Below are 12849 nucleotides of genomic sequence, written 5' to 3'. Positions count from 1 at the left end.
TAGTTTAGATCCAACAAGTTTCAGCTAGTCTACCTAAAGAGGAACTTCTGGTCTTTGGAGAGTCTGTCCTCAAAGAAAGCAAGATTGATGAGATAAAAATTCAGCATGCCCACCTAGGCAGGACATGACCAGGCTATGGCAACAAGATTTTTTTCTCTCTCTAAAATTCCTTATCAGATTGTCTGTGACTGATATTACATTCTGGCTTAATATGTACTCAACAGAAAAATTGTTTTCTTTCTCCTTTATCTTTGTGGAGACATTTTCCAGCTTGAGAGAAAGAAAACTTTTGGTTTCAATTATGTTTTCCCAACACATGATATTTAGAGCAAAAATAAGGGCTATTAAGCTATTAGAGAGCAGGGTACCCTGGTGCACACTTGCAATCCCAGCAACAAAGGAGTCTTGGCCAATCAGTGAGTACCCACCTTAAAATATAAAATGAAAAATAGAACTGGGGAGGTAAATCAGTGGAAAAATCCCCCAGTACCAACGGGGAAAAGAAAGTTATTATTATAGAATCAGGTGAAACATGATGAAAGTGAGAATAGTTAATGATGAAAATAAGAACAAGTAGGGAGTAGGTCTAAATTTTATATAGCATTAGGGTTGTAGAGTTGAAGAAGTGGAGAAGCATTAGGAATGGAAACCTTGTTCAGGTACAAGCACCTTCTAGACAATATATAAGAGGAGGATGGGAAACATTTTATGATGAGTATATTCAACTGCTCAGAGTTCCCAAGACAGGTCCTCTTGTCACCTCACCAGCCACTCCCTTTGTCTCAACTTTCAACTCCTATAGTCACCATATATTTAGAGTGTGTTTGCTCCAATCTCAGCGACACTACTCCTTTTCCTCTTTCCTTCTGCAAGATAAGCTCTTTGCACTGCTTTGGGCTAAGCATAGGCACCTTGCCCTCTGGCAGGCTTCCTGCAGCACTTTCCTCCTCTCCTGGGTGGTTGGAGCATTTGCTCCCCAGTCCCTGTCTGCACATAATACATAATACCCTTTGCATCTTTCCTTCACAATAATTCCTAGGATTTTATAGTGATTTTGTGTGTGTGTGTGTGTGATTTATCAATATTGAACTCATTTAATTAGTCCATTAAAGATGTCAGCATCAGGAGGTCCTGAAAGAATGAAATTTATTGTGAAGAATGATTTAATCTAAATCTATGCTGTCCAATGTAGAAGAGGTTAGGCACATATGATCATTGAGCACTTGAAATGTGACTAATCTAAATTAAGATGTACTAAAAGTGTAAAATACATACTAAATTACTAAGTACAAAAATTAAATATCTCAGTAGATGGATAATATGTTGACATATATAATATAATGGACTTTTGGATAGATTTATTCATATAAACAAAATAAAGTATTAAGATTTCTTCTCACTTTTTAAATGTGGTTTAGAGAAAATGTAAAGTTATTTATATGACTCCATTGTATTTCTATTGGACAGCAGTAGTCTAAATACACTAAAATACAGCAATAAAACAGGCATAGTGGCACACTCCTGTAAGTCCCAGCTACTGGGAAGACCGAGGCAGGAGGATTGCAAGTTTGAAACTAGCCTGAGCAACTTAAAGGGACTGTTTCAAAATCAAAAAATAAAAAAGGGCAGGAATGTAGCTCAGTAAAAAAGTGTTCCTGCGTTCATTTCCCAGTGCCACAAAAAAAAAAAGCACAACGCTGTATACGCTGTATACAAAATAGAATCTGTGGAATCAATATGCATGAAATACCCCAAAAATATACAGTTGTGTTCTAATATCTCTCATTCTATAGACAATGGTTGCTGGACCAAACACTCAGGATTTCATTAGATTCTTAGAATATTAAACCTGGGGGGGGGGGATTAGCTTCTCCTGGGAAAACATTATAGAAATCACTTTATAGATTAAATAGGCTAAACCTTTTAAGAGATATCATAGTTCTCAGTGAATGCAGTGCATGGGGTTTATAATATATTATATTATTATAATATTCCATCCTCATCATTTTATCACCCAAATCCCATGTGTCCTGAAGACAAAAAGTACAATCAACTTCATTCATTTACATTCTGTTGAAAGATTTTTTTTTTTAATGTACCAGTGACTATTCCACCAGTAGAAGGTACCACATGGAAATAAGCAAACCAGATCCCTGTTCTCATGTAACTTAAATTATAAATGGTGGGAAATAAACAAGAATCAAACAAACAAATGAATAAATAAGATCATTTCATGATTTTTTAAGAGTTGCTTTTGACCACAAATAACAGAATGTTCAAATAGTCACTTTAAGTCACAGTGTTTATAGAACACAGAATTCAGAGAAAAACAGCTTCAGGTGGAATCAGGCAATCAAACAATGACCTATAGTCCACGCTTCACATCTTTTCTTATTATGATGGGTTTAATTTGGATGATTTTCTCTCTAGTGTTTATGATGATGGTTCCACTTCAAGTATCTCATTAAGATCAAGAAAGAACTCTCTGGCCATGATTTTTCCTTTTAACAGTAGTTGAAAATCTTTCCCAGGTGTCCTCAGCCATTCTTCCTCTTATTGGACTTAACTGGGTCACATGAACATGCCTTGCTGTGAGGGAGTCTGAGAAAGAAATGTCAGTCATCTCCAATGTCACTACAAATTTCCAAATACTTCATATCAGTTCTAGATAGTTTATAATGCTTTGCACATGTAAATGATTCACAATAGCTGTTTTACTATATTGTTTAGCAAATAAGGACAAGAAAAAAAGACTATACGTGTTCTTAGAGACATAATCCTTTTATTCTTTGAATGTGTTTGATCTGAAGTTGCCTGAATTCGTGGATGCAAAACCCACCAAGAACAGAAAACTAACTATATACTTTCGAATATCTGCAGTGAGGTCAGAAAGAGAAAATGAGACTGAGTAATAGCCACTGTTTTGTTATTCTTTCTCTTTTGATTACATTTCAGTTAAGTCTTATGAAGAAAATATACAGAATAATGGGATAGAGAACAACTAATATTGGTGGTAACTTATTTAAAAGGCCCTTGGCAATGCAGTGATAGTTGTATAAAGACTTACATGATTTGGAGACCACCATATAAAAATTTAGTAAAGGGATTTTCATTTTGCTCAATAGAGAAAATATGTCAGAACATGAAAAGATTCAAAATTTGTTCATAAAGAACAAATTAGCCTCTACATTAGTCAAGATTTTCTGTAGAAACCAAACTTAGCCAGTGTGTCAGTCTTAGTTTTACATACACACATGCACACACACATACACAGAGAGAGACAGGAGGGGAGAGAAGATGGGAAGTTGACTCATGCAATTATAATGCTAACAGGTACAAAGTCTGTAGGGCAGGCAAGCATCCTGGAAGCTTTGGGGTAGGTATTGATGTTACAGCCCTAAGGCAGAAAAATCTGCTATTGTTTTCAAGGCCTTTCACCAGATTGGTTGAGATCTATCCACATAATCAAGAATAATCTCCTTTATTAAAAGTAGGGGATATACCTTAGTTGGTAGAGTACTTGCCTCACATGGACAAGGCCCTGGTTTCAATTACCAATACCACACACACACAAAAAAAGTAAACTGATTATAGATGCTAACAACATCTGTAAAAACTCTTCATAGCAATACCAAGATTAGTTGAATAACCAGATATTATATAAATAACCAGATATCATAGCCCAATCAAGTGGACACATAAAGCTAAATATCATAGCTTCCATAGTGAAGATTTCAGAGACCAGTGGAAGTAATTAGCCTTGTGCCTAGTATATTCATAATTTGTTGTGGTGTGGAAATACTGATTTTCTTCATTCTATTTTATACCATCATAAGTATGTATATAATATCAATCTTATCAACTCAATGATACTTTAAATTTTACAATTTTCAGTAGGCAAAACCTATGTTCAATTAGCTTTGAAAACATTAACTAGGATATATTAATGACTTATCTAATTTTCTTGCACTGACTGTTTCTAAAAGGATAAAGTGATTATTTACAAGAGTGTAGAAATCTGTATGAATAACCTTTGCTTAGTAAATTCTAGTTCACTATGTTAGTTTGAACTGTATGTAAAATGGCATATATGGCTTCAAATAGTTGAAAAGGTATTTCTTTTCACTCAGTCTTCACATAGATTAAGGACAATATATTTTAATTTTTCTCATTCTTTAAAACTAAAGGCATTTAAATTTTCACCAATATTTTAAAATGAGTAATCACTCATCTCAAGAAAAATTCAAGCAATATAAAACACCAACTGGTACAGATAGTCTTGAACAAGTCATTAAGTAGACATAAGCCGAAAACAGAGACTGGGAAATACAGAAAGAGCACCTAATGCTTCACTTTCAATTGATTTTGATACTAAAACAGATAAAACAAAGCTGAATATGTCATAATCCATCAGATATGACATTTATTAATTTGTTATGACATTTATTAATAATTATGAAATTTAATAATTTTCTATCATCATCATGTCAATGTTGTAAAGGGATATATCTGGTTGATTAAATGCAATAAATAAATATATAAATATTTATCTTCCCTTTGCACATTCCCTTTTCTTCCTTCCCCTCTTCCCCTCTCTTTTCTGTTTCCAGTGCTGGGTACTAAACCTAGGGCCTTGCACATGCTAAGTAAGGGCTCTACTACTGAGCTATATTGTCAGGCCCTCTTTGCAAATTTCTAGTTGAAAATCTTATTTCTTTCCCTGTTTCTTATTTCTCTTTCTAAAAAAAAACTTACAGTTTTTTCTCTCCATAAAAGCTCCAAAGTCTCCAAGCATCTGCCTATAGCAGAAACATAAATTCATCAAAAACAAAGGCAATAGATATTACAGTTCTTCTATCACAGACAGTGGGAGCTAGATTTATTGTGTAGTTGCTGTAAGCTGGAAGGAGTAAGTGGATCAAAAAGACAAAGCAGCTGTCATGAAAACAAGAAAAGGAAAAATCAAATACAAAATGAACATAGAAAAATATATACACCTGACTTTACTAAATATTATGCCACCACACACCAAGAGTTCAAAAGGGGCAGTGTTAGAACATAACATCAAATAATTCAGGCATTGGTTCAATTCAAGCTAAATATTTTTTTATATCTGAATAAAGATAATAAAAATCAAAACCAACATCTGTAAGTAGGACGTAAGTAGTATTTATCATCCTGTACTCAATTTTTCTTACAAAATTATGTATAAATATTGGATACACAAATATATACTATATAGTATATATATATATATATTTGTGTATATATATATATATATATATATATATATATATATTTCATGCTGGGCCGATGGGTCACAAGTCCATGGATATATTTAATATTGTTTGTAGTAAAGGACATCCATAATCTGGTTGAGGGATTGAGGGTAAGTGCCTTGGTAATGAACAAGTTAAGAAACTTAAGCATAATGTGATTTATGCTCTGAAAGAGATATGTCTAAAATGCTGTTTTCACACATAAAGGATCAGGTTTTACAGTGCATGTTCCACCTGAATTACATTCTTAAGGATGATGAATTTATTCACCCCCTACCCATTTCCACATTTATTACCAGAGTTACTTTCCCAGCTACGTGTGGCTAGTAACAATTAGAGCCAATGAAACCATTGGAAGGCCAATGAAAATTTATAAAAAGCTCTTGACTCTCACACTTATGTCTGTTTCCCTATTTCCTCTTCTGCTTCATTATACGCCTGGTCTAGATTGTGGAAATGGTGACCATACTGCTCTGGTCATCTTAGCTACCATTAGAACAAATACCAATGTATCAATGCATTTAGCCATCTCAAATCTCAGTAACTCTCTACCTGACTTACTCCTTTTGCAAGAGAGGTAAACATCTATTTAGCGGAATCCCTATAGTTTATTGGGCCTTCTCCTTTGAAGATGAACCTTTTTAATTACTTCATAAGATAAAACAGCATTTATGAAAAATATATTGTAATGTAGAGGGAAAAAAAGCAGACATAAAGAAAAAACCTAAATTAAGAGATTGCAAGGTCAATGCAGCCAATAGGATCTGAGAAGTTCCCAGATAGATTGAAAGAGAAAGTTCATGAAAGTTATTTTGTGGAAAAAAATAAAATAAAAGAAGAAGAAGATATGAGTGCTCATAGGGTAAGTGTTCAAATTTTATTTATTCTAAAATATGGATAAAAGTGAAAATGGTGTATTGGACTTGGCCATTAGGGCTTTAATGTTTTGGAGAATAGATTTCGTGGAGTTTTGAGGATGACTGACTGATTGCAAGGAAATGGGAAATGTGGAAACAGAATAGAATGCTAAAGGTAGATATAAAGGGGAAGATGACATAAGACAGTATTTGTTAGTGAACTACTGAGAATTTTCTTTAGCTTTAGGATGGAACTTTATGAGAAAGTGTCAATAGAGAGAATAACATTCTCAAGCATGAAGCTAGACATGGAGTTGAAGATAAACATCAAGCAGCTGTTATCAGAGGGTTTCCCCATAAAGGAGGGGTATCCATGTCCTTTGGAAAAGAAAGGAAGGATGTGAATAAGCTGTGTGAAAATAAAAAGGGGATACAGAGGGAAATCACTATTAATACATTTTTCCCCTTTGTTAAAAGGTGTATTCAAGCTCAGCACTGAAGCATACACCTGTTATCCCACTGGCTTGGGAGGCTGAGCAAAAGGATCGCAAGTTCAAAGCCAGCAACTTGGTGCAACCCTCAGCAACCTAGAGACATCCTGTTAATAAATAAAAATATTTTTAAAAGGACTAAGGATGTAGCTCAGTGTTAAACCTTCCTTGGGTTATAATCCTCAGTAGAAAAAAAAAAGTTTAATTAGCTTCTCCTCAGAGCAAATGGAAATTTGTAAGGTACAGGATTTTAGAAGTCGGTAGGGGTTTGGAATATCAAATTAAAGGAATGAGATTGGACAAGGAACAATGAAGAGTTCAGTAAATGATTGCAAATGTGAGTTGAACATCCAGCTAAGACCATGAGCTGTTGGTTCTTCAGTTATATCTAGACTCCAGAGACTAACAGCCATGTGTTTCTGTGCAAGTGTGGGCTTGGAGAGTTCACTGTGTATGGCTTCTCTTCATTTGCAGAAACTCACATTTTTTATAAAATGAAATATTTATAAGTGATGAGGTAAATTTGAATGGAATGAAGAAGTTACAGAAGAAAGACAGAGAGCCTGAGTGGGCTGGAGGAAGCAGGTGTGGGAGAGGGGCATTGTGGGGCATGGGGAGTAGAGGAAAGCAACTCTGACTGCTTCGCCTTAGGAGGGAATGACTGATCAAGAACGTAGTGAGCCTTTTATCACATTTGACTTTAGCTCTTGCCATTTTGTTATCTACTCCGGATCCCAGAGTCACACAAGCCAGCAGTAACTTTATCATATACCTAGAAACACCTCATGTTTGCAGCTTCACCACATACTGTACTATGATAAACATTTTTTTATATGAGTACAAGGACTATATAATAATAAAAAGTATAGTAAATACACCAGTAAGATATGTTCCATTTTAGGCACTTGGAGATATTTCAAAGTTTTATTGGATTAGAATAAATAATATTATTTTTATATTTTTATAATATATATGACACATATCCGTACATGCACTTCACTGTTTCTAACTTATCGATTTGATCTCAGTGTAGAGAGAAACTATACTAAAGTGAGATTTTCATTAAACAGCTATTTTAACTTTGGAAGAAAGTTGTTACATATTTTATTATGCTAAAATGATTAGTATTTGAAGCAATATAAAAGGGAAAAAATCAGCTTCAAGAGTATTCAAAGTCTATGGCAAGTAAGGAAATTCTCTTTTTACTCAAATCGACTCTCCGCTTCCTTCAGGCCAAGGGTAAGTTCTGAGAAATGCATCCTTAGGCGATTTCTTTGCTGTGTGAACATCACAGTGTACTCACATTAACCTAGATGGTGAAGGTCAATTATTCATTGTTGCCTCTCCATGCAACCAAGAGATGTGGTAACCATGAGATTTATGAGGCTGTGCTAGTATAACACTGCATATTGTCTTACCATAAACTCTTTTTAATAAGTAGAAGTACATTCAAATAATAACTGAAGATTATGAAATTATAAAACTTTTATAAGTGGAAGTACACTCTAAAATAATAAAAATATAGTATAGTAAATACCTGAGTAACAGTCTTTCACTGTCTTTATCAAGTATTATATACTATACCTACGCACTATACCTATTGTAAACATCATGTAGTTTTATAGGACTAGACAATAAAAGTGCAGTAGGTTTATACAAGCTTCATCAAAAACACATGAGGAAAGCATTGTGCTATGAACTTACGGTGGCTATCATGTCAATAGATGGTAGAAATTTCTTAAACTCAAAATATTAGTCACAACATCTTCTGAATTCCCTTATAGAATTCCCTGAAGTGGGTGATATTTTAGCAATACACAGTATCAACATCACTGTGGAGATTCACTATGGCTTTCCCCTTAGTAAGAAGGGACTTTTTTCAAAGACAAGGCAGTCCATCTGAACTGTCTTCTAAATCTGTGATTACATCAGATGTGGGCAGGGCAGGAATTTCCTTTGCTCAACTCAGAATGAGTGAGACAGCTGTCAAACCTGCTCTTCCTGCCTACATTCTCACACTTAGGGAGGGTGTCCTCCTTTCCTCTTCAAACCATCCTCTGTAAAATACCACACAAAAATGCAAGCATGTGACAAAAAGCTACACTCGGTATTACTGGAAATTTTATTAGAAGTCCATGAAGAAATTGTTATAAATCCTCTAAGTCTTTGATGTATCTGACCAATGTATTGGCAGAATGCAGAAATGATGACTTTAACCAGAGTTTTGACTTGCCATATGAGGTGCCATCCCACCAAAAGTTCTTGTCCCCATGCAAAAGCAACTTTGGAATGATTGAAGAATGTTACAAAAAGGACAATTTTGGAATAAAATGATATCTTTGTCTTGTAATTAGAACTTTCTAGCTGGGGATGGAATACAGCTGATGTCTTTGGAAATAAGATCTGACAACCCCTGTGGAATAATTCCCATGAGAGTAGAAGTTTCAAATAAAATACTCCTAAATTGCTGCCCAGTTTAGAATGAATAAGTAAGTAATTCAAGTTTTATTTTTTATGAGAAATGGTAGAATGAGTTTTAAAAACATGATTCTTGAGTCAACTTATTATGAGAAACATTGCAACCTCTATTCACTGATTTTACACATTGGTACACATTATTATATTAAATCTTCTATGTTTTAATTACATGTTTCAAAATGTTTCTATTGACAGAACTGGCTTGTGGTATATTATGTTTTCAAGGCTTCCCAAAGGAAATTTTATTCTTCTTTAAATTCTGGTTAACTTGGTAAGTAAGCATTATAGATACATATCACCTGAATAATGATATCTGAATATTGCATATTTTAATAATGTTACCTGAATAATGCATATATTCTAAGCACTATGGTAAATTTTGTACCTAATCATCAGAAAACATAAAATTATCTCTTAAAATATGACTTTTAAAATGATATAAAGTTACCATGTCTTCTTTTTAGAACAATATCTCATATTATTTGTCTTCTAAGTTCTGATGCATACTTCAAAATCCTTTACCATAAAGTCTGTAACTTTCTGAGGCCTGGAGTATGGCTAAATACTTTGCTCAGAGTGAGAAAGAGAGAGTGATGTTATTACTTGTCCAGAATCATTGCACCTGGGAGAAGGGAGGGGTGATATGTTTCAAAGCAACCACACACCCCATTATCTTACAGCTACTCATGAGTGATGGTGACCGTTGTTCTAGTCATAAAGTAGAAATAATGATGCATTTTATTTTAAGGGTCCTATGATGACATAAATTTTATGAATCATCTATGTCCTTTAAAATAACTCTTTGAAAGCAGTAAAATATTCTGTTTTGGATCCTAAAGACAGTAGTGGACAAAACACAGGTAGGATACAAATTAAAGCCTGAAGTTAAATTTATAGTATTATAATAATACTACTTTCTTGATTTGGAAAGAGTATGCCATGATCAGGAAATATGCTAACATTAAAAGAAGATAGTTGAAGAGTACACATAAAATCTATATTGTTTTAAATCTTCTACTAATTACATTTTCCAAAAATAAAATGTAGTTTGTTTTTAGAAATTTAAATAGTAGAAGAGAAGTTTTAGTTTCCTTTTAGTGATTCTGGGAATCATAGTTTCTTCTTTCCAGTGGATTAAATATGAGCAAGCATATTATATAAAATAACCTAAAAAATTACCTTGGATTAAGTATCATATTTTAAACCCAAAGAGATCGGGGAAGGTAGGTAATTTTGTCTTTGGCACCATAATCTCTCTTACGAAGAGCATTCTCTTTGTTTAAAAATACACCTTGATAAGTTTCTTAGGAGAGAGCCTAAGAGCAGAGTCAAGCCAACAAAAAAGAGGTAAGGGATCTGCATGATAGCAGTTTGGGTCTTAGAGGAAAACAGAGAGATAAGAACAGAGAAAGAAAGGAGGGATGATAATACTCACTGATACAGCTTGAGGCAGCAAAACTACTAAGGATGGAGCCTTCCGTGAAAATGTTCAGCAAGAAATGGCAAAAAGCCATTTAGAACCAAGAATGTCAAACATTTAACCTCGTTAACCTTCAATAAAGTCAATAGTTTGTGTGTTCCAATATATCTAGATGTTTGTGTTTGAGGAAAATGAGTTGGGAGTTTGAGATGGAAAGCAAAGATAAAGCCTCATGCCCTGTGTGGTTGAAATGGTATGGAATGGAGTCAACTCAGCATGAAGAAAACAATTGGTTGGATTTTAGGGGTATCCTTGGTATTTATTAGCCAACTCATGGATAAAGTGATAAAATGAATCTTATCAAACACTTAAGGAATAATAAATTCCAAATAGCTATTTAGGTTTCTTTATGTTGACAAGAGAATATACTATGTTAAATTAGTATGGGGTGGACCATTTAATAATGTTTCCCTATATATAATTGGATTTTAATGATTCAAAGTAAGCTTGTTTTTCTCATAATATTCAGAGAGTATATAGTCAATAAGATATGACCAGTAAACATGTTTTATTGGATATACATTGTGTCGTAAATAGTTTGAATTGGTTTCCCAAAACTAACATAATATTTTCATTATGGAGATCTTAATTTCTAGCAACCTTTGAAAAATCAGAAGTATAAACAGCCTTATCCCATAGTTCCAGATGTTGATGTGGGCTGAATCTGCATGGGTGATTCTCCCTTAGGACCAGACTGGTAAGTTATCTCCAGTTCTCAGCTGCCACCCCACTCCCTATGGTGTTGCATCAAAGCCCACTTCACCAATGTCCTGAGCAGGAAATTTAAACTCAACCACAGGTCTATCATAATGAACCCAACAAACACTAATGTTAGTAATTTTCACATGATTCTATATTTCAAAGAGTACATTATAATACTTAGAAACCATATCGTAGGAAAAAAGAGACTTAGTTTTTTATTTAGTTGGACATATCTTGATATCCAAATCTCCCAAGTACTAACAGTTTTTCTTTTGAGGACTTTGATCCCAATCTTTGTTTCCATGAATTTATATGTAAGATAATGAATATAATAAATATGCATTTTTTGCATTTTATTATTTTACTTGTGATTAACTTGCCTGAACTTCTGTTTTCTTATCTGTAAAAGAAGCCTCCCCTCCCCTCCCCTCCCATCTTCTCTCTCTAAAAGATAATAAATCCAACTTTGTAAGGTTTTAAAATATGACTCTTTATGTGAAGTAAATTAGGTTTTAGCACCTAATTCTCTTATCCTGGTTTCCATTACTGTCAAGTTCATTGACACATATGATCAAATTTGATTAATAAATTTGGAAGAGACTAACTTGGAGGGATAAGATTTTCAATGTAATGAAATTACAGTGTTTTTCAAATAAGTTTTAAAGCTTAGCCTTAAGTTTTTCTGATAGGTAAAATTGCAAAAAACTTGAGTGTAATACATTGGAACCTAATACGAATGAACTAATTTCATGTCACAATTACTTGTTTTAATGCTGATCCAGTTCAAATTCTTAAAGTCAAGACCATGTTAACAGAAAAATGCTGACAATCACATCTCTGAATTTAACTTTATTTTTTTCGTTTCGGTTTTGCAGTGCTAGGGATCAAACCCAGGGCCTGACAAGAAGGGTAGGCAATTGGTCTACCATTGAATACCCCAAGCCCTTAAATATTTAAGTTTTATTCTTCTATTTTGTTCTCTAAAGGAAAAAAAAAAATCTAACTAAGAGGAGCTTAAAAAATCTTAAAATTTGTTGCTGGTATATAAGAAAAGAACATATTGGATCTAAAAGGGAAAAAAGTTTTCCCAATTGTTTTTCTCAATATGTGGTGGGGTACTAGAAGAGATATTCCAAAGGGAAATTACAGAAGTAAAGCATGTATTCGATCAAAAGTTCTTAAGATTTTTATACGTAATGTGCTGTGGATGATAGTATGTGCATGTTCCCTGACTTTGAGGAACTTACATTCTGATAGATTAAAGAAGTACACAAATACCAACATGACAGAAAATATATGATGTAGATCATATAGAGAATAGAAGAGAGATTTTAGCAATAGGGATAAGAAAATGTCACAGAAGGGGCATCATTCAAGTCAAACTCATGTTTGTCTGATTACAAAAGCAGTGCGTGCTCATTACATAGAACTTTAAAAATGCAAAAAGCAATTTTAAAAGTAATTTAATTATTGTCACTTAGAGATAACAATTTTTTCATATTTTAAAAACTTACATTTTCCCTATATACGTACAAGTTTCATCAAAATTACCAGAATATGCA

Source organism: Urocitellus parryii, chromosome 8 (genome assembly GCF_045843805.1).
Source record: "Urocitellus parryii isolate mUroPar1 chromosome 8, mUroPar1.hap1, whole genome shotgun sequence".
NCBI classification, from domain to species: domain Eukaryota; kingdom Metazoa; phylum Chordata; class Mammalia; order Rodentia; family Sciuridae; genus Urocitellus; species Urocitellus parryii.
This window is presented reverse-complemented; position numbering follows the sequence as displayed.